The 21,178-nt window shown below is 47.1% G+C and overlaps 1 protein-coding gene and 1 long non-coding RNA gene across 2 annotated transcripts in view; one reads left to right on the top strand and one right to left on the bottom strand.

Annotated features, from left to right (window-relative positions):
- LOC135001269 (uncharacterized) overlaps positions 1-14,946 on the bottom strand; it is a 177,029-nt gene extending 162,083 nt beyond the window's left edge. The window contains exons 1-2 of the long non-coding RNA XR_010202794.1: positions 14,801-14,946; positions 14,346-14,407 (exon numbers count right to left, since the gene is read on the bottom strand). This is a non-coding gene — a long non-coding RNA (uncharacterized LOC135001269). The remainder of the gene's footprint in view (positions 1-14,345; positions 14,408-14,800) is intronic.
- Positions 1-21,178, top strand: part of GUCY1A2 (guanylate cyclase 1 soluble subunit alpha 2) — a 374,872-nt gene that overhangs the window by 43,971 nt on the left and 309,723 nt on the right. The window lies entirely within an intron of this gene.

The following is a 21,178-nucleotide window of genomic DNA, read 5'->3' as shown; positions in this document are numbered from 1 at the left end:
CGATGCACGGACGCAGACCACCGTCTTTCTTCTTAACGAAGAAGAAGCCTGCGCCGGCTGGAGAAGAAGATGGTCGGATGAAACCCTTCGCCAGGTTCTCTTTGATGTACTCTTCCATGGAGTGTGTCTCAGGCAGAGACAACGGATAAGTTCGGCCTCGCGGTGGAACCTTCCCTGGAATGAGGTCGATTGGGCAGTCCCATTCTCTATGAGGAGGAAGGATATCAGCAGAGGCTTTACTGAACACGTCCGTGAAGTCTTGATATGGAGGAGGCGGAACATCAGATGACCTGGGGAAGGAAGAACAAACAGGAAGAACTTTGGCTAAACAAGTCTCAGCACAGGAGGGACCCCATGCCAGTATTTGCGTAGTCGTCCAGTCAATTGATGGGTTGTGGAGACGGAGCCATGGAAGGCCTAAAACCACTGGATGTGTGGCTCTTGGAATCACTAAAAAAGAAATATACTCAGAATGAAGAACTCCCACTCTCAGACGAACTGGAAGAGTCCTTAAGGAAATGACTGCGTCAAAAATCTTGCTGCCATCCACGGCAGTCAAAGAGATGGACGAGGACAGTCTCTCGGTGGGTAGGGACCACCGTTTAACATAAGCTTCGGTTATGAAATTCCCAGCTGCTCCGGAATCAAGGAGGGCAATGCCGTTCCTGTAACGTTGAGCAATTTGGAGCGACACTGGGAGGTTACAGTCATGAGGAGATGGAGAGGAGATCATTACTCCTAGCCGGCCCTCTCCTTGGCGAGCTAGGATCTGGAGTTTCCCGGACGTTTGGGACAGGCATTGATAGTGTGCGACGGAGCTGCACAGTAGAGACAGAGAGACTCAGAGAGACGTCTTCGGCGCTCAGCGGGAGATAGACGGGAACGACTAATTTGCATAGGCTCATCCTTGGATGGAGATGGTTGACGAGGAGGAGGAGCAGAAGATTTAGGAGTAGATGATCTTCCTCGCTCGGTTGCTCTCTCTCTGAAACGTAGATCAACCTTCGTGCAAAGAGAAATTAGCTCATCCAACTTAGAGGGCAAGTCTCTGGTAGCTAACTCATCCTTGATGCGTTCTGATAAGCCATGCCAGAATGCAGCATACAGGGCCTCGTCGTTCCATGCCAGTTCAGATGCCAGGATTTTAAACTGTATAAGATACTGTCCCACAGTACGTGTTCCCTGGCGTAAACGGAGAATCTCAGATGAAGCAGATGTTATCCGGCCTGGCTCGTCGAAGATGCGCCTAAATGTAGCTACAAAGTCAGTATAGGAGGATAGCAGGGGATCAGACTTCTCCCATAAAGGTGATGCCCAGTCAAGGGCTGAGCCACTGAGAAGGGAGATGATATAGGCAATTTTGGTACGGTCACTGAAGAAATTGCCAGGTAGAAGCTCAAAGTGGATTTCACATTGATTGAGAAATCCCCTGCAGAACCTTGGAGATCCATCAAATTTTGCTGGCGTTGGAAGATGAAGATGTGGACTGGAAATGGGTAAGGTGGGTGGGGTTACAGCTGGTGTCACTGTAGTGGACGCATCGGACGTGCCAGGTCCACGGAGGGTCGTTTGAATCCCATCCAGCCGTGTAGAGAGATCCTGGAGACAGCGGATGATGTGGCCCTGTGCAGCCTCCTGATGTTCAAGTCGGGCTGCCAGTTCTTGCATCGGCCTGGCCGCTTGATCCTGGTCTCCGGCTGGATTCATTAGGTCAGTGCTTACTGTCACAACTGAGGGCCTGAGCTGACGGGAGGCAGCCTCAGTTGTAGGGGCTGAGATGTAACGGAACCTGGGAGGTTGTATCAGACCCCTAGACATGTAAGTAACATGTAGAATAACTGCCCGAAGGCGTGACCACGACAACCAGGATAAAAGTCAATGATGTTTATTATGACAAACTCCGTAACACAGCAGCAGTAAAAGGAAACATAAAAGTCAACAGAGGATAAATACAATTCCTGGGTACTACAGGGTGGCAAGGGCCACAGGCACTGGTAGTGTGAGACAGTTCTTATAATCTTCTAGTTGGAAAGTCCTTACCAGGCCTGACTGTAGCAATGGAGAGAACCCAGGATCGTACCAGCTGATGTTCCAGGAAAGGCTGGGCTGCTGAAGGTAAAACGGCTGCTGTGGATACTGGCTGGAACCAGACTGTTGTTGGTACGGAGTGGATACTGGCTGGAACCAGTTAAATAATAAACGAACTTGAGAGCGATGAAATAATAATGAAGTTTGGAGTTTGAGAGCGGTGAAATAATAATACCGGTGGAGAGTGGTAAACTGCAGAAAAGGACACCGGCCCTTTAAGAGAAGCTGTACACTGCTGGAAGCTGGGCTGGAAGCAGGTGATTGTTTGAGAGCGGTGAAATAATAATACCGGTGGAGAGTGGTAAACTGCAGAAAGGACACCGGCCCTTTAAGAGAAGCTGTACACTGCTGGAAGCTGGGCTGGAAGCAGGTGATTGTTGTAGCTGGAAACAGGTGAGTCCAGAATGGATCGGAGAGTCAGGCTACACCGCAGATGGAATGCTGGTGCGGGTCTCTATAGCAGAAGTCTGGAGACAGGAGCTGGAACCTGGAAGACAACCACAGGAGAGAGACAAACTGGAACTAGGTTAGACAACCAAAGCACTGACGCCTTCCTTGCTCAGGCACAGCATACTTATACCTGCAGTAAGGAAGGGGTTGGCTAGGCAATTATGCAAATCAACAATACAGACAGCAGATTGGTGGAAATGCTCAGATGACAAAATCCAAGATGCCTGCGCCCATGCAGACACTTGGAGGGAAGTTTGGTTTGTAATCCATGTGAGAATTGAAATAGTAATGGCGATGCCGGCCACAGGAGACAGGAGACGCCAGACTGACAAGCGCACATTTAACCACGCGGGCACAGCGGAGGCCGCGGCTGATGAAATCACCACTCTGACATTCTGCATGTGGAAACTCAGGAACAGCGGGATCCGGTCCTGGAACGCTGAGCCAGCCTTAGGAGGCATCTGAAGGGTAAGTAATGGCGTCCAGATACCCGGATCGTGACAGCACCCCCCCCTTTAGGAGTGGCCCCAGGACACTTCTTAGGCTTTAAAGGAAACTTTGCGTGGAAATTTCGGACCAAGGCAGGAGCATGGACGTCTGAGGCATTGGTCCAAGAGCGTTCTTCAGGACCATAGCCCTTCCAGTCAATGAGGTATTGTAACTGACCGTAACGGAAACGTGAGTCCAAAATCTTGGCCACCTCGTACTCGACTCCCCGTTGAGTCTGAACTTTGGGAGCTGGAGGAAGTGCGGAATGAAACCGATTCAGGATCAGCGGTTTCAACAAAGAAACATGAAATGTCCTGGGTATTTTCAAGAAGGATGGTAACTGTAACCTGTAGGCAACAGGATTGATGACTTGTTCAATCTTGAAGGGTCCGATGTAGCGAGGTGCAAATTTCATGCTGGGAACTCTCAACCTCAAATTCTTCGTGGACAGCCACACACGATCACCCACCTTGAGAGCAGGAACTGCTCTACGCTTTCTATCGGCAAACTTCTTATACCTGAATGAGGCTTTAAGCAGGGCTGCGCGGACGTTCCTCCAGTTATTTGAAAACTGACGCAAGGTGACATCCACTGCTGGAACAGAAGTTGCGGGAAGCGGTTGGAATTCTGGGACTTTAGGGTGGAATCCATAATTAATGAAGAATGGTGTAGAAGAAGATGAGGAATGGTATTGATTGTTGTGGCTGAACTCGGCCCAAGGAAGGAGTTGAACCCAGTCATCTTGAGAGGAAGACACATATATACGGAGGAAGGCCTCCAAGTCCTGATTCAACCTCTCGGTTTGACCATTGGTCTGAGGATGGTAAGCCGTGGAAAACTTTAACTTGACTTGGAGGGCTTGACACAAACTTCGCCAAAATTTGGCTACAAATTGTACTCCACGATCCGAGATGATCTCTTCAGGAAGACCGTGAAGTCGGAAGATCTCTTGTATAAACACTTGAGCCAACTTGGAAGCTGACGGAAGACCGGTGAGAGGGATGAAATGTGCCATCTTGGTGAACCGGTCAACTACCACCCAGATGGTATTAAACTTGTTGCAGATAGGTAGATCGGAAACAAAGTCCATCGACAAATGGGTCCAAGGTCGACGGGGAACAGATAATGGAACCAGTTGCCCCGCAGGCGACTGGCGGGAGACTTTGTGTTGGGCACACTTTGGGCAGGAGGCAATAAATTCCATAACGTCCTTCTTCAGAGTTGGCCACCAGTAGGACCTAGAAATAAATTCAAGGGTTTTCTGAATGCCTGTATGTCCAGCAAAACGGGAAGCATGGGCCCAATGCATGAGCTTCTTCCTTAGAACTGGCTTAACAAAACTTTTCCCTGGTGGAGGCGTAGAGTCCATCCCTACCGTGGAGAATGCCAATGGATTAATAATAGGATGCTTGTCTGCAGACTCGGACTCATTTTCTTGCTCCCATGAGCGGGAAAGGGCATCGGCCTTACGATTCTGAGAACCCGGACAGAACTGGAGTTTAAAGTCAAACCTAGAGAAGAAAAGTGCCCATCTGGCCTGACGAGGATTCAGACATTGTGCGCCTTTGAGATATAAAAGATTTTTGTGGTCGGTAAGTATGGTGATTGAGTGGGAAGCTCCCTCCAACAGGTATCTCCACTCCTCCAGAGCGAGCTTGATGGCTAGCAACTCCTGATCGCCAATGGCATAGTTGCGCTCAGCTGGGGAGAACTTCCGGGAGAAGAAACTGCAAGGATGTAGATGTCCATCTTTGGCCCTCTGGGATAACACTGCTCCTACTCCAACGGAGGAGGCATCTACCTCTAAGATAAAAGGAGAGTCGGTGTCGGGCTGTTTCAGAACTGGTGCAGAGATGAACCGTTGCTTCAGAAGGTGAAAGGCCTGTGTAGCTTCCTCGGACCACTTGGACAGATTAGCACCTTTCTTGGTTAATGCAGTGATAGGCGCCACAATGGTGGAAAAGTCTCGTATAAATTTTCTATAATAATTGGCGAACCCTAAGAACCTCTGGACCCCTTTGAGGCTTAAGGGTATAGGCCAATTCTGGATTGCTTGGAGTTTCTCAGGATCCATCTCTAGTCCGGAACCGGACACAATGTAACCTAGAAACGGAATGGTTTTAACTTCAAACACACACTTCTCCAATTTACAATAGAGGTGATTGACACGGAGACGGGAAAGAACCTCTTTTACCCAGAAACGATGATCTTCGAGATTATTAGCAAAGATGAGGATGTCGTCTAGATAAACCACGACATGGCGGTGCAAGATGTCCCTGAAAATCTCATTCACGAAGTGCTGGAAGACTGCTGGAGCGTTGCTCAATCCGAAGGGCATGACGAGGTACTCATAATGTCCGTCACGGGTGTTAAAGGCGGTCTTCCACTCGTCACCCTCACGGATTCGGATGAGATTGTAGGCACCCCTCAAGTCCAGCTTTGTGAAAATAGTTGCACCACTAACTCTATCAAAGAGCTCGGTAATCAGGGGTAAAGGGTATCGGTTCTTGACGGTAATGTCGTTCAGACCTCTGTAGTCGATGCACGGACGCAGACCACCGTCTTTCTTCTTAACGAAGAAGAAGCCTGCGCCGGCTGGAGAAGAAGATGGTCGGATGAAACCCTTCGCCAGGTTCTCTTTGATGTACTCTTCCATGGAGTGTGTCTCAGGCAGAGACAACGGATAAGTTCGGCCTCGCGGTGGAACCTTCCCTGGAATGAGGTCGATTGGGCAGTCCCATTCTCTATGAGGAGGAAGGATATCAGCAGAGGCTTTACTGAACACGTCCGTGAAGTCTTGATATGGAGGAGGCGGAACATCAGATGACCTGGGGAAGGAAGAACAAACAGGAAGAACTTTGGCTAAACAAGTCTCAGCACAGGAGGGACCCCATGCCAGTATTTGCGTAGTCGTCCAGTCAATTGATGGGTTGTGGAGACGGAGCCATGGAAGGCCTAAAACCACTGGATGTGTGGCTCTTGGAATCACTAAAAAAGAAATATACTCAGAATGAAGAACTCCCACTCTCAGACGAACTGGAAGAGTCCTTAAGGAAATGACTGCGTCAAAAATCTTGCTGCCATCCACGGCAGTCAAAGAGATGGACGAGGACAGTCTCTCGGTGGGTAGGGACCACCGTTTAACATAAGCTTCGGTTATGAAATTCCCAGCTGCTCCGGAATCAAGGAGGGCAATGCCGTTCCTGTAACGTTGAGCAATTTGGAGCGACACTGGGAGGTTACAGTCATGAGGAGATGGAGAGGAGATCATTACTCCTAGCCGGCCCTCTCCTTGGCGAGCTAGGATCTGGAGTTTCCCGGACGTTTGGGACAGGCATTGATAGTGTGCGACGGAGCTGCACAGTAGAGACAGAGAGACTCAGAGAGACGTCTTCGGCGCTCAGCGGGAGATAGACGGGAACGACTAATTTGCATAGGCTCATCCTTGGATGGAGATGGTTGACGAGGAGGAGGAGCAGAAGATTTAGGAGTAGATGATCTTCCTCGCTCGGTTGCTCTCTCTCTGAAACGTAGATCAACCTTCGTGCAAAGAGAAATTAGCTCATCCAACTTAGAGGGCAAGTCTCTGGTAGCTAACTCATCCTTGATGCGTTCTGATAAGCCATGCCAGAATGCAGCATACAGGGCCTCGTCGTTCCATGCCAGTTCAGATGCCAGGATTTTAAACTGTATAAGATACTGTCCCACAGTACGTGTTCCCTGGCGTAAACGGAGAATCTCAGATGAAGCAGATGTTATCCGGCCTGGCTCGTCGAAGATGCGCCTAAATGTAGCTACAAAGTCAGTATAGGAGGATAGCAGGGGATCAGACTTCTCCCATAAAGGTGATGCCCAGTCAAGGGCTGAGCCACTGAGAAGGGAGATGATATAGGCAATTTTGGTACGGTCACTGAAGAAATTGCCAGGTAGAAGCTCAAAGTGGATTTCACATTGATTGAGAAATCCCCTGCAGAACCTTGGAGATCCATCAAATTTTGCTGGCGTTGGAAGATGAAGATGTGGACTGGAAATGGGTAAGGTGGGTGGGGTTACAGCTGGTGTCACTGTAGTGGACGCATCGGACGTGCCAGGTCCACGGAGGGTCGTTTGAATCCCATCCAGCCGTGTAGAGAGATCCTGGAGACAGCGGATGATGTGGCCCTGTGCAGCCTCCTGATGTTCAAGTCGGGCTGCCAGTTCTTGCATCGGCCTGGCCGCTTGATCCTGGTCTCCGGCTGGATTCATTAGGTCAGTGCTTACTGTCACAACTGAGGGCCTGAGCTGACGGGAGGCAGCCTCAGTTGTAGGGGCTGAGATGTAACGGAACCTGGGAGGTTGTATCAGACCCCTAGACATGTAAGTAACATGTAGAATAACTGCCCGAAGGCGTGACCACGACAACCAGGATAAAAGTCAATGATGTTTATTATGACAAACTCCGTAACACAGCAGCAGTAAAAGGAAACATAAAAGTCAACAGAGGATAAATACAATTCCTGGGTACTACAGGGTGGCAAGGGCCACAGGCACTGGTAGTGTGAGACAGTTCTTATAATCTTCTAGTTGGAAAGTCCTTACCAGGCCTGACTGTAGCAATGGAGAGAACCCAGGATCGTACCAGCTGATGTTCCAGGAAAGGCTGGGCTGCTGAAGGTAAAACGGCTGCTGTGGATACTGGCTGGAACCAGACTGTTGTTGGTACGGAGTGGATACTGGCTGGAACCAGTTAAATAATAAACGAACTTGAGAGCGATGAAATAATAATGAAGTTTGGAGTTTGAGAGCGGTGAAATAATAATACCGGTGGAGAGTGGTAAACTGCAGAAAAGGACACCGGCCCTTTAAGAGAAGCTGTACACTGCTGGAAGCTGGGCTGGAAGCAGGTGATTGTTTGAGAGCGGTGAAATAATAATACCGGTGGAGAGTGGTAAACTGCAGAAAGGACACCGGCCCTTTAAGAGAAGCTGTACACTGCTGGAAGCTGGGCTGGAAGCAGGTGATTGTTGTAGCTGGAAACAGGTGAGTCCAGAATGGATCGGAGAGTCAGGCTACACCGCAGATGGAATGCTGGTGCGGGTCTCTATAGCAGAAGTCTGGAGACAGGAGCTGGAACCTGGAAGACAACCACAGGAGAGAGACAAACTGGAACTAGGTTAGACAACCAAAGCACTGACGCCTTCCTTGCTCAGGCACAGCATACTTATACCTGCAGTAAGGAAGGGGTTGGCTAGGCAATTATGCAAATCAACAATACAGACAGCAGATTGGTGGAAATGCTCAGATGACAAAATCCAAGATGGCTGCGCCCATGCAGACACTTGGAGGGAAGTTTGGTTTGTAATCCATGTGAGAATTGAAATAGTAATGGCGATGCCGGCCACAGGAGACAGGAGACGCCAGACTGACAAGCGCACATTTAACCACGCGGGCACAGCGGAGGCCGCGGCTGATGAAATCACCACTCTGACATTCTGCATGTGGAAACTCAGGAACAGCGGGATCCGGTCCTGGAACGCTGAGCCAGCCTTAGGAGGCATCTGAAGGGTAAGTAATGGCGTCCAGATACCCGGATCGTGACAAGCTGAATGCGTTATTTGAAGAAGCTTGGGAAACTCCAAACAAAAAACTGCAGATTCCCAAAAGAGTTCTTATGGCGTACCCTTTCCCGGCACAGGACAGGGTACGGTGGGAATCCTCGCCCAGGGTGGACAAAGCTTTGACGCGCTTATCCAAAAAGGTGGCGCTACCGTCCCCAGACACAGCAGCTCTCAAAGATCCTACTGATCGCAGACAGGAAACGACTTTAAAATCAATTTATACACATACTGGTGCTTTACTCAGACCGGCTATAGCATCGGCTTGGGTCTGTAGCGCGGTAGCAGCTTGGACAGATACCTTGTCAGCTGATCTTGATACCCTAGATAGGGATACCATTTTGTAGACCTTAGGTCACATCAAAGACGCAGTCTTATATATGAGAGACGCTCAGAGAGATGTCGGACTACTAGGTTCAAGGGCCAACGCGATGGCGGTCTCGGCTAGGCGAGCACTGTGGGCCCGCCAATGGACGGATGATGCCGACTCAAAGAGGCATATGGAAGTTTTACCTTACAAGGGTGAGGTTTTATTTGGGGAAGGTCTCGCGGACCTGGTTTCCACAGCTACCGCGGGTAAATCTACCTTTTTGCCTTATGTTCCCCCACAGCAAAAGAAACTCCTCAATATCAGATGCAGTCCTTTCGGTCGCATAAGTCCGGAAGAGGTCTGGGATCTTCCTTCCTCGCCAGAGGTAAGGGTAGAGGGAAGAGAATGCCTGCTATGGCCAGTTCCCAGGAACAGAAGTCCTCCCCGGCTTCTACTAAATCCACCGCATGACGCTGGGGCTCTCCTGAGGGAGGCCGCACCGGTGGGGGCACGTCTTCGACTCTTCAGCCACATCTGGGTTCAGTCGGATGTGGATCCTTGGGCGAGGGAAATTGTATCCCAGGGCTACAGGCTGGAATTCGAAGACGTGCCTCCTCGTCGATTCTTCAAATCGGCTTTACCAGCTTCTCCCCCAGAGAGGGAGATAATTTTAGCTGCAATTCAAAAGCTGTGTCAACAGCAAGTGATTATCAAAGTTCCCCTAACGCAACAGGGGAAGGGGTACTATTCAACCCTATTTGTGGTCCCGAAACCGGATGGCTCGGTCAGACCCATTCTAAATCTAAAATCCCTGAACCTGTTTTTAAAAAGGTTCAAGTTCAAGATGGAATCGCTCAGGGCAGTCATCTCCAGCCTGGAAGGGGGGGATTTTATGGTGTCATTGGGCATAAAGGATGCATACCTTCATGTCCCCATATATCCTGCTCATCAGGCATACCTGAGATTCGCTGTACAGGACTGTCATTACCAGTTTCAGACGTTGCCGTTTGGGCTTTCCACAGCCCTGAGGGTGTTCACCAAGGTAATGGCGGAAATGATGGTGCTCCTACGCAGGCAAGGAGTCACAATTATCCCGTACTTGGACGATCTCCTGATAAAAGTGAGATCAAAGGAACAGTTGCAGAAAAGCCTGTCGCTCTCCCTGGGAGTGCTACAGCAACAGGGATGGATTCTAAATCTACCAAAGTCGCAGTTGGTTCCAACAACTCGGCTGTCTTTCTTAGGCATGAGTCTGGACACAGAACAAAAGAGGGTTTTTCTCCCGAGGGAAAAAGCCCAAGAACTCCAGAACATGGTAAGAGACCTGTTAAAACCGAAAAGTGTGTCAGTGCATCAGTGCACTCGAGTACTGGGAAAAATGGTGGCGACCTACGAGGCCATCCCCTTCGGCAGGTTTCATGCTAGTACTTTTCAGTGGGATCTTCTGGACAAGTGGTCCGGGTCCCACCTTCAAATACATCAGAAAATAACTCTGTCCTCCAGGGCCAGGGTGTCTCTCCTGTGGTGGCTCCAGAGTGCTCACCTTCTAGAGGGTCGCAGGTTCGGCATCCAGGACTGGGTTCTGATGACCACGGACGCGAGCCTCCGAGGATGGGGAGCAGTCACACAAGGAAGGAATTTTCAGGGACTGTGGTCAAGCCAGGAGGCTTGTCTACACATCAACATACTGGAATTGACGGCCATATACAATGACCTACGACCAGCGGAGAATATTCTTCGCGACCTACCGGTTCTGATTAAATCAGACAACGTCACAGCCGTGGATCATGTAAAGCACCAAGGCGGGACAAGGAGCAGAGTGGCAATGGCGGTAGCCACCAGGTTTCTGCGCTGGGCAGAAAATCATGTAAGCGCTCTGTCAGCTGTCTTCATTCCGGGAGTGGACAACTGGGAAGCAGACTTCCTCAGCAGACACGATCTCCATCCAGGAGAGTGGGGACTTCATCAAGAAGTTTTTGCAGAGATAACAAGTCTTTGGGGACTTCCTCAAATAGACATGATGGCGTCACGCCTCAACAAGAAGCTTCGGAGGTATTGTGCCAGGTCAAGGGACCCTCAGGCAGTAGCGGTGGGTGCTCTCGTGACACCATGGGTGTTTCAGTCTGTCTATGTGTTCCCTCCTCTGCCTCTCATCTCAAAGATACTGAGAATCATAAGGCGAAAAAGAGTGCAGACAATACTCATTGTTCCAGATTGGCCGCGAAGGGCCTGGTATTCAGATCTTCAGGAGCTGCTCACAGAAGATCCATGGCCTCTTCCTCTCAGGGAGGACCTGTTACAGCAGGGGCCCTGCGTGTTCCAAGACTTACCGCGGCTACGTTTGATGGCATGGCGGTTGAACACCAAATCCTAGCTGGGAAGGGTATTCCGGAGGAAGTCATCCCTACTCTGATAAAGGCTAGGAAGGAGGTGACGGCGAAACATTATCACCGTATCTGGAGGAAGTATGTTTCTTGGTGTGAAGCCAAGAATGCTCCTACCGAAGACTTTCACTTGGGCCGGTTTCTCCAATTTCTACAGACTTGAGTGGATATGGGCCTAAAGTTAGGCTCCATTAAGGTACAGATTTCGGCCCTTTCTATATTCTTCCAGAAAGAATTGGCTTCTCTCCCAGAAGTCCAGACTTTTGTAAAGGGAGTGCTGCACATTCAGCCTCCTTTTGTGCCCCCAGTGGCACCATGGGACCTTAACGTGGTGTTACAGTTCCTAAAATCTCACTGGTTTGAGCCTCTTCAAACTGTTGAGTTAAAATTTCTCACTTGGAAGGTGGTCATGTTATTGGCCTTGGCATCTGCAAGGCGGGTGTCAGACTTGGCGGCCTTGTCTCATAAAAGCCCCTATCTCATTTTCCATGTGGATAGAGCAGAGTTGAGGACTCGTCCCCAATTTTTGCCTAAGGTGGTGTCATCGTTTCATATGAACCAACCTATTGTGGTGCCTGTGGCTACGGGAGATTTGGAGGATTCCAAATCCCTTGATGTAGTCAGGGCCTTAAAAATTTACATAGCCAGGACGGCTCGAATTAGAAAAATAGAAGCTCTGTTTGTCCTGTATGCAGCCAACAAGGTTGGCGCTCCTGCTTCTAAGCAGACTGTTGCTCGCTGGATCTGCAACACGATTCAGCAGGCTCATTCTACGGCTGGATTGCCGGTACCAAATTCAGTAAAGGCCCATTCCACTAGAAAGGTGGGCTCTTCTTGGGCGGCTACCTGAGGCGTCTCGGCTTTACAGCTTTGCCGAGAGGCTACTTGGTCGGGTTCAAACACTTTTGCTAAATTCTACAAGTTTGATACCCTGGCTGATGAGGACCTCATGTTTGCTCAATCGGTGCTGCAGAGTCATCCGCACTCTCCCGCCCGGTCTGGAGCTTTGGTATAATCCCCATGGTCCTTACGGAGTCCCCAGCATCCTCTAGGTCGTAAGAGAAAATAAGATTTTAAACCTACCAGTAAATCTTTTTCTCCTAGTCCGTAGAGGATGCTGGGCACCCGTCCCAGTGCGGACTAAATTCTGCAAGACTTGTATATAGTTTTTTGCTTACATAAGGGTTATCTTACAGTTTTGATCAGTTTCGGGCTGATGCTGTTTTGTTTCATACTGTTAACAGGTTAGTATATTCCATGTTATACAGTGTGGATGGTGTGGGCTGGTATGAATCTTATCCTTAGATTAACAAAATCCTTTCCTCGTACTGTCCGTCTCCTCTGGGCACAGTTTCTCTAACTGAGGTCTGGAGGAGGGGCATAGATGGAGGAGCCAGTGCACACCCATTCTAAAGTTCTTTATAGTGCCCATGTCTCCTGCGGAGCCCGTATATACCCCATGGTCCTTACGGAGTCCCCAGCATCCTCTGCGGACTAGGAGAAAAAGATTTACCGGTAGGTTTAAAATCTTATTTAAATAGTCATTGCTTTGAGCTGTCCTCCTACTAATCAGACTGAAAGGAGCAGACTACATTGGCCAAGTGGTTCTTATCTGTCATCAAATTCTATGTTTCTATGTTAATCTTTATCTCCTCTTCAAATTCCCACAGTGTGGCAAACAAAAATGGTTGCCAGACTCATACACAGTCAGTCTGCTGGACAGTTACATACCAATAGCCCTCACCATTTCTCGTAATGAGGAGGGGGTGTGGGGGTGTCAAGGTACAGACAGAACTATTGTAGCTAGGACATTCCAAAGCCTTTCCTTTAAATCATGTGCTGTGTGATTGTGGTTGCCATGGTTGTACAGAATAATAGATTAGTTTATAGCAACCTGGAGAAAAAACTATGTAACCTGTTCAGTGATTAGATTCTTTTTATAGCCGGCCGCAGCAGTGTTTTTTTTTTTTTTTATAGAATTGGTGTGTTTTTTTTTTAACGTAAATAGATTACCCAACTGAATTGTAGTTTTTGCCATGTCTCTTCCCCTATGCCTCTCGTAACGGGTCTTGTAACGATGTATGAGTATGTGACCTATATGGGAATGTGCTATCACAGTGTGCTACAATTGTTATTGTATAATAAAAAAATTCTATGGTAATCCCCAATCCTGATATTTCCCACATTACACTGCCTATGAAACGTTTGTTTACTGTATGTGATTTCTAAATCACAAGAAATACGCATCTGTCCTGGAACCTGAGAAATGTTCCGAGATATAGATTATCTGTATTAGGCTGAGAAACAGCAGATATCGCTGTCTCTTTCTGCCTGCACAATCCGAATCTTTGTTGCTTTTATTAAAGATTTTAACTCTTTATTGACTTTCATCTCACTCTTCAGAAACCGCTGTAGGGGACAATATGGATTACCTAGAGGGTAAACTCATTAAATGATACCTCCTGAGAAATATCTCTTTTTAAAAGAAATAATTCTACAATGTGCATTATTATTATTATTATTGAATAAGGGATGACAGCCACGGAAGGAAGTTAATTGAAAATGATATTCAGGCTGTGTGAGTTCCATCTCTGTTGAATGTCAGTGACACAATTAACCTAAGAATTGTATTGGAGGATGCATTATTGGAGCAGCAATTGTAATGTTTTTATTTTTTTTTAATCATGAAGTGTCGTACTCAGGGCTTAAAGTGGTCCTGGAGAGGTGGGGGAACTCATCCCCTTTATCACCTGCGCGCCGTAGGCGCGCGTCGCAGAAGGGTGTGTGGCCTCACTAAGAAGGGGCGTGGCCACACAATAGTACCCCCAATTAAAAATCCGCTCCATTACACCTAATTACATCACTGTTACTTTAACGTTAATGAAAAAACTGAGCCAGCCTAAAACTACACCTGCAACCTGGGAAGCATGTAACCCAATGCACAGCCAAGATGGGGGGACCCCAGTTGGATACATACAGAGCAGTATCACTATATATACACAGCGAGGGGGTCTCACCCCCGGTACTCACAGAAAGATCCCGAACAGCAGTGCAACAACTCCGAGCTCCTGTAGCAGCACCCTCATCGTCCACTGCAAGGGCAAACACAGGATTTGGTAGGATGGGGGTGTGTGTGTGTGTGTGTGATATATAAATAAAATGCCCCCGCACACACACTGGGACTGCAGACTGTACATACACACGCACACTGGGACTGCAGTCTGCCCCACCACACCATGACTGCAAATTACAAACACACACTGGGACCGCAGACTGTCCTCCCACCCCCACCCCCCCCACACACACACAGACACTTAAACTGCAGAATACATTACACACATGCTCACCCCCCCCACACACACACACATATACACAATGGTACTGCAAATTACACACACGCACATATGCTGGGACTGCAGATAGTACACACACACTCCCCCTCTCCCTCCTTCCCCAGGGACAGCAGCAGCTCACACACATCTGACCTGTGTAATAATGGGAGGCACTGGCAGCTGTGGACTGGAGCCGAGGAAGACGGAGTTCCTGCCGATGAGTAGTGCAGTGAGTGTCTGCAAAAGCTCTTGGGAGCTTCCTGGTCCCCTGCACTGCTTGGAAAATGAAAGGGCTGCACGGAGCTGTACCGCGGCAGCACAGATCACAGTTCAAGCTTGAGGCTTCTCTCACAAATAAATAAACAATAATCGGTGCACTGTGATGGGTCTGCCTGGCAGTCCTCCTGCATCGCAGTGCAATGATTATTGTTTATTTATTTGCTTGTTTGTGAGAGAAGCCTCAAGCTTGAACTGTGAAATGTGCTGTCCACCGGCATCATAGGGATTGGGACAGCCGGAGGCACTGCACTGGAGGGAGGCGGCTATCCGGGTACTGCACACTGCTAGATGCGGGAGAGAGGAGGGAGCACACCTCTGTCAGTGGGACGGAGGAGTAGCAGGGTGCGTCAGTGGGTCCCAGCTGTAGTGAGGTTTGACGTTGTCAGCAGCCGTCAGCCATTCCTGCGGACCTGCTGCTGATCAAAAGAAGAGGCCGCTCTTTGAATCTGATTATGGCGCCGATTGTGCACCAATCATGGCTGGCGGACCGCCAGCCAATGAGAAGATGCCACTAGGCAGCTTCTCATTGGCTGGCGGTGCGCGAGCCATGATTGGCTCACAGGCTCACCCAGTTGGAAAAAAAAAAGCCTTGCTTTCTTTTTATTGGCAGCCGGTCCGCCCATGAGCCAGGATTGGCTGGCGGGTGCTGCAAGCTACCAAGTTCACTGATCAGACGCTAGTGGTCGGACGGAGGCGGAACTGGTTCCGCCTTCAATTTGAAGTGACTGAACGCAGTTCCGCCCTGTTCCGGCCCACTTTAAGCACTGGTCGTACTTGCCTGCTTTCCTGGAATGTGAGAATCCTGAATGTTTTGTAGGTCTCCTTCCTGAACTTAGAGCCAGCCTTAACCAATTTATTGCCCTAGGCAAGAATATGTCGTGGTATCTTTTGTGCATGGCAAACGTGAAAAAGGAGGAATGGCCTCATGGAAGGGGAGTGGTCTTATGGAAGGGTGTGGCCTCATGGAGCTGTACTCCCCTTCCCTCATTGTGTTGTGCCCACCATACCACACAGTCCCATCCCCCCTTGTGTGTCTCCAGCCCCAGCCAACACAAGCTCCAGATTGTTATTAAAATAGTGCACTCTAATATATATATTACCTCAAACATGAATAAATCCCTGCAGACTCCGGCCCCAGCCCACACAAGTGTCTCTCCAGCCTTTATGATGTCTTTGGCTGCCCACCGCCACAGATCCCCTGCCCGTCTCAGCGTTGCTGCATGATATCATGACACCGCACACGCTGTGCTGCAATAAACTAAAACAAAACTTCATTGCACCAACGACCACCAGTGCAATAAAGCTACAGCCCAAAATTGCTAACTAGAATTTAGATGTCCAGCCTGCCCAGATGCCACTAGCATTTGCCTATACTGCTGCCTACGCCTAGAGCCGGCTCTGCCTGAACTCTTGGGATAGTAAGCCACTCTCCTGCCCATTTCCATTCAGTACGTTTTAGTTTGTGGTGGGGGCACCCTGAGAGTGGCATGTGATACTCAATCAAAAGGATTGGTGCAGCAATTCTAGTGCTCAACGTCAATGAAGTCCTGTTGGTTTGCTAGGGCTGTAGGGTTGTCTGACATTAGGCAGGGATCGGTCCATGTATGTTCCAACTGATGGGATTTGTTTACAAATATAATTTACGGGATATGAGAATAAGGTCTTTGTGTAAGATTTAGTCTGGTGTTGACATTTGTCACGCATTGTATAGGTTTTTAGTCCTCATACACTGTGAGTAAAGGGCACTGATGAAGGCGTGCTGTAGGTTGGCAAAATACTTCATGGGATTTAAAGAGCCTATAAGAATTATTAGCTAGTAGCTACTAGCGGATGTCACGTTCATTCCAACAGCACCACCTAGATTATGAACATTATGAAAGGGGTAAAATGCATAGTGAATATATGGAATAGAATGCACAGTTCATGTATGTAATAGAGTGCATAATGACTAAGTGTAATAGAATACACAATAAATTTAATAAAATGCATAGTTTGTATACTGTATATATTCAGAGGCATAACTCCCAGAGACACTGGAGGCACTGGCTGCCGGGCTCCAGCTGTCAGAGGGGCACCAAGAAAGAAAGAATGAGGGATCTACTGAACTAGGACACTCAACTCATTTCATAGTGATTTGCTACAGTTACAAACCTTCTTTGCAGCCCCCTTCAGCTGAAGAGTCTTGGAATGTGTAATAACAGATAAAAGTGTGTACTGTATGTAGTGAGCTACAGTTCTGCTGTTGTTTCTTCTATGGCGAAAGAAAGGAGAACAGAAGAGCAGAAGTTGTTTTAAGGAAATGCACTAATTACTATAATAAAACTTTTAGAGTGTTTTTTATTAAAGCTCAGAGAGAAATAAAATTGTGAGAGATAATGTACCAACTATACCGCTCCTAACTTTCATTTTTCAAACATAACCTGTAAAATATAAGGCAGAAGCTGATTGGCTGGTACTTTATTTCTCAGAATTTTGTCTCTCTCTGAGCTTTGATACCCCACCCCCGGGGTTCTATTTATTATAATTTGAAGCCAGCACCCAGAACTAAAGATTCCTTATCGTCACAATTAGCGGCAATAAGGAATCTTTATTCTCCCAGCTGTACCATCAACAAGTCGCTGGGACGTCAGAACATGTGCAAGCCAGAGCCACTGGGAGGGGGGGCACCACCTTCAATTTCTCTCCCATGAGCCTGCTAGGAATATGAGTATTAAAATAAATAATGAAATTTACATAGTAGATGTTTTAGAATGCATAGTGATTCTGCGTAATAGAATACATGGTGAATATGGGTAATAGAATTCATAGTGAATATGGATAATAGAATGCATAGTGAATATGGGTAATAGAATTCATAGTGAATATGGGTAATAGAATGCATAGTGAATATGGGTAATAGAATGCACAGTGAATATGGGTAATAGAATGCAATATAATGCATAGTGAATATGGGTAATAGAATTCATAGTGAATATGGATAATAGAATGCATAGTGAATATGGGTAATAGAATGCATACAGTACAGTAGTGAATATGGGTAATAGAATGCATAGTGACTACGGGTAATAGAATGCATAGTGAATATGGGTAATATAATTCATAGTGAATATGGGTAACAGAATGCATAGTAAATATGGGTAATAGAATTCATAGTGAATATGGATAATAGAATTCATAGTGAATATGGATAATAGAATTCATAGTGAATATGGGTAATAGACTGCATACAGTACAGTAGTGAATATGGGTAATAGAATGCATAGTGACTACGGGTAATAGAATGCATAGTGAATATGGGTAATATAATTCATAGTGAATATGGGTAACAGAATGCATAGTAAATATGGGTAATAGAATTCATAGTGAATATGGATAATAGAATTCATAGTGAATATGGGTAATAGACTGCATAGTGAATATGGGTAATAGAATGCATACAGTAGTGAATATGGGTAATAGAATGCATAGTGAATACGGGTAATAGAATGCATAGTGAATATGGGTAATATAATTCATAGTGAATATGGGTAACAGAATGCATAGTAAATATGGGTAATAGAATGCATAGTGAATATGGGTAATACAGGGCCGGTTCGAGCCCTCTCTGTGCCCCGGGCAGGAAATGGGGGCGTGGCTTAATACAGAGGGTGTGGTCATTTACGCCCCCTGTACAGTAGTAGCGCCGCTTAAATGCTGAGCGGTGCGCGATGACGTCATCGCGCACCGCTCAGCAAAGGTCCTCTCCTCCCCTCACAGACAGCAGCCACACAGTGAGCAGCACGGGGGAGGGGGGGGGGGGGGTCGTCGTCATGTATAGCTGGCACTGGGGGAATTGCTGGCACTGGGGAGTCATGTATAGCTGGCACTGGGGAGTCATGTATATCTGGCACTGGGGGGCATATCTGGCACTGTGGGCATTGCTGGCACTGTGGGGACATATATATCTGGCACTTGGGGGACATATCTGGCACTGTGGGGACACTGGCAATGGGGGCATAGCTGGCACTTTGGGGACATATATATCTGGCACTAGGGGCATAGCTGGCACTGTGGGGACATATATATCTGGCACTGGGGGCATATCTGGCACTGGGGGGAAATGTGTATCTGGCACTGTGAGGCATATATGTATCTGGCGCTGTGGGGACATATTTGTATGTGGCACTGTGGGGACATATGTTTCTGGCAGTGTGGAGGCACCCATTTTTTTAAATTTTTATATGTATGTAGCACTGTACTGGGGCATTATATGTATTTGGCACTGTACAACATGACTAAAAATGGAGTTATGACAGAAGGTCATACTCCTACAAACGTCATAACGAAAAGGTGTGCGCACAAAATAGGGTGTGGCTTTGTGTGATACTGGCTCTTGCCCTTGACTACAGATCTTTTCTGGCTCTTTGACTCTGACTGGTTGGCGACCCCTGGGTTAGAGCATAGGAAGACTATGTTCTGACCAATCAGAGAGTCCCAATGCATACCTGGGGCAGTAACAGTCAGCGAACTCGATGTTTATTAAATTTCCTCCAAAGTGTAATTTTTATATCTTATATCTTATTACTTTACAGACAATTTTCTGCTGCTTAATTGTGGTCAGTCTTAGGCAATTAAAAAACTAATTTGAGATGTAATTAGTTGTGCAATTTATTAGAAAATGAGGGATGATATATTGCCTACCTGATTAGCTTTTAACTGATGTCATTTAAATTTGTTTTTTTTATGGTAAATTAACTGATTTTCAGTTTTATAAGATACACTTAACTAAGTGATGGCATAATCGTACAGTCATAAAATATAATCTCACAGTTTGACCCATTTTACGGTCTACAAAATGCCCTACTAATGAATTTCCCATTTCATCTTTATTTATTTATTTATTTTTAATTCAAATCTTTCTATCAATTCTGAAACACATCTATTATTTTTTAGTTGAAACAGGCAGTGCCACTTGTGCACTAAAACATACACTTTACATTTGCATATCCTATTTTTCTGTCTTGTGTACATCATATTTGTATACTCTTCATGACTCCCGATTTTCAGGGCCAGAAGACTAGGCCACCTTCCAGTATTATTTTCTTGTAAAATGAGTGTTTGCATCATTGCACAGCGTTGGGCGGGGTCTGAAGACACAAAGTGCATCATCATGCCACAGTCCTCCATTATTTGAGGTGGGGCTGTAACAATGGTGGTCATTCCAAGTTGATTGCTAGCTGCATTCGTTCGCTGTGCAGCGATGAGGCAAAAAAATGGCACTTCTGCGCATGCGTATGCGGCGCAATGCGCACGCGCAAAGTACTATTACAACGAACAATGTAGTTTCACACAGGGTCTAGCGAAGCTTTTCAGTCGCACTGCTGGCCGCAGAGTGATTGACATGAAGTGGGCGTTTCTGGGTGTCAACTGACTGTTTTCAGGGAGTGTTCCAAAAAACGCTGGTGTGTCAGGTAAAACGCAGGCGTGGCTGGACGAACACAGGGCGTGTTTGTGACGTCAAAACAGGAACTGAACAGTCTGAAGTCATGGCAAGCGCTGAGTAGGTATTGAGCTACTCTAAAACTGCACAAAACAACTTTGCCGCCGCTCTGCAATCCTTTCGTTCGCACTTCTGCTAAGCTAAAATACACTCCCAGTGGGGCTGCTAAAAACTGCTAGCGAGCGAACAACTTGGAATGACCATCAATGTTACTTATATTGCACTCCCTGCCCTTACCTCCTGGACTTCTCATCTGGGATCTCCCAGTATGGCAAACATAGACACACACCGGAACTCCTGGCACATTTATAGCAGTTTTGAATTTATTGCAAAGAACTCTACATATGTATGCACATTGCTCTTTCTTGTGTGCTCCTTTTCCTATGTGCGCCAAAAACATGTATGGGTCCTACTCTTTGATTTTTAAATTATTTGAAGTTATATACTTCAGTGTGGAGAAAAGAAAACTCTATTTATTGGGGCACTCTGAGGGGTCTATTCATGAAACAGTGAAAAGAGTGGAGAAGTGAGCCAGTGGAGAAGTTGCCCATGGCAACCAATCAGTGTTGAGGTAACAATTATAAAGTGCATTATAGAAAATGATACTTAGCAGCTGATTGGTTTCTATGGCAACTTCTCCACTGGATCACTTCTCCACACTATTCACTGCTTTATGAATAGACCCCCTTAATCTAGTGTAAAACTTCACATTTATTTATAAATAAGGGACTCACAATTCTAACAAAACAAGACATATAACATACTCTAAAATC

Source organism: Pseudophryne corroboree, chromosome 2 (genome assembly GCF_028390025.1).
Source record: "Pseudophryne corroboree isolate aPseCor3 chromosome 2, aPseCor3.hap2, whole genome shotgun sequence".
Classification (NCBI taxonomy): Eukaryota; Metazoa; Chordata; class Amphibia; order Anura; family Myobatrachidae; genus Pseudophryne; species Pseudophryne corroboree.
This window is presented reverse-complemented; position numbering and strand designations above follow the sequence as displayed.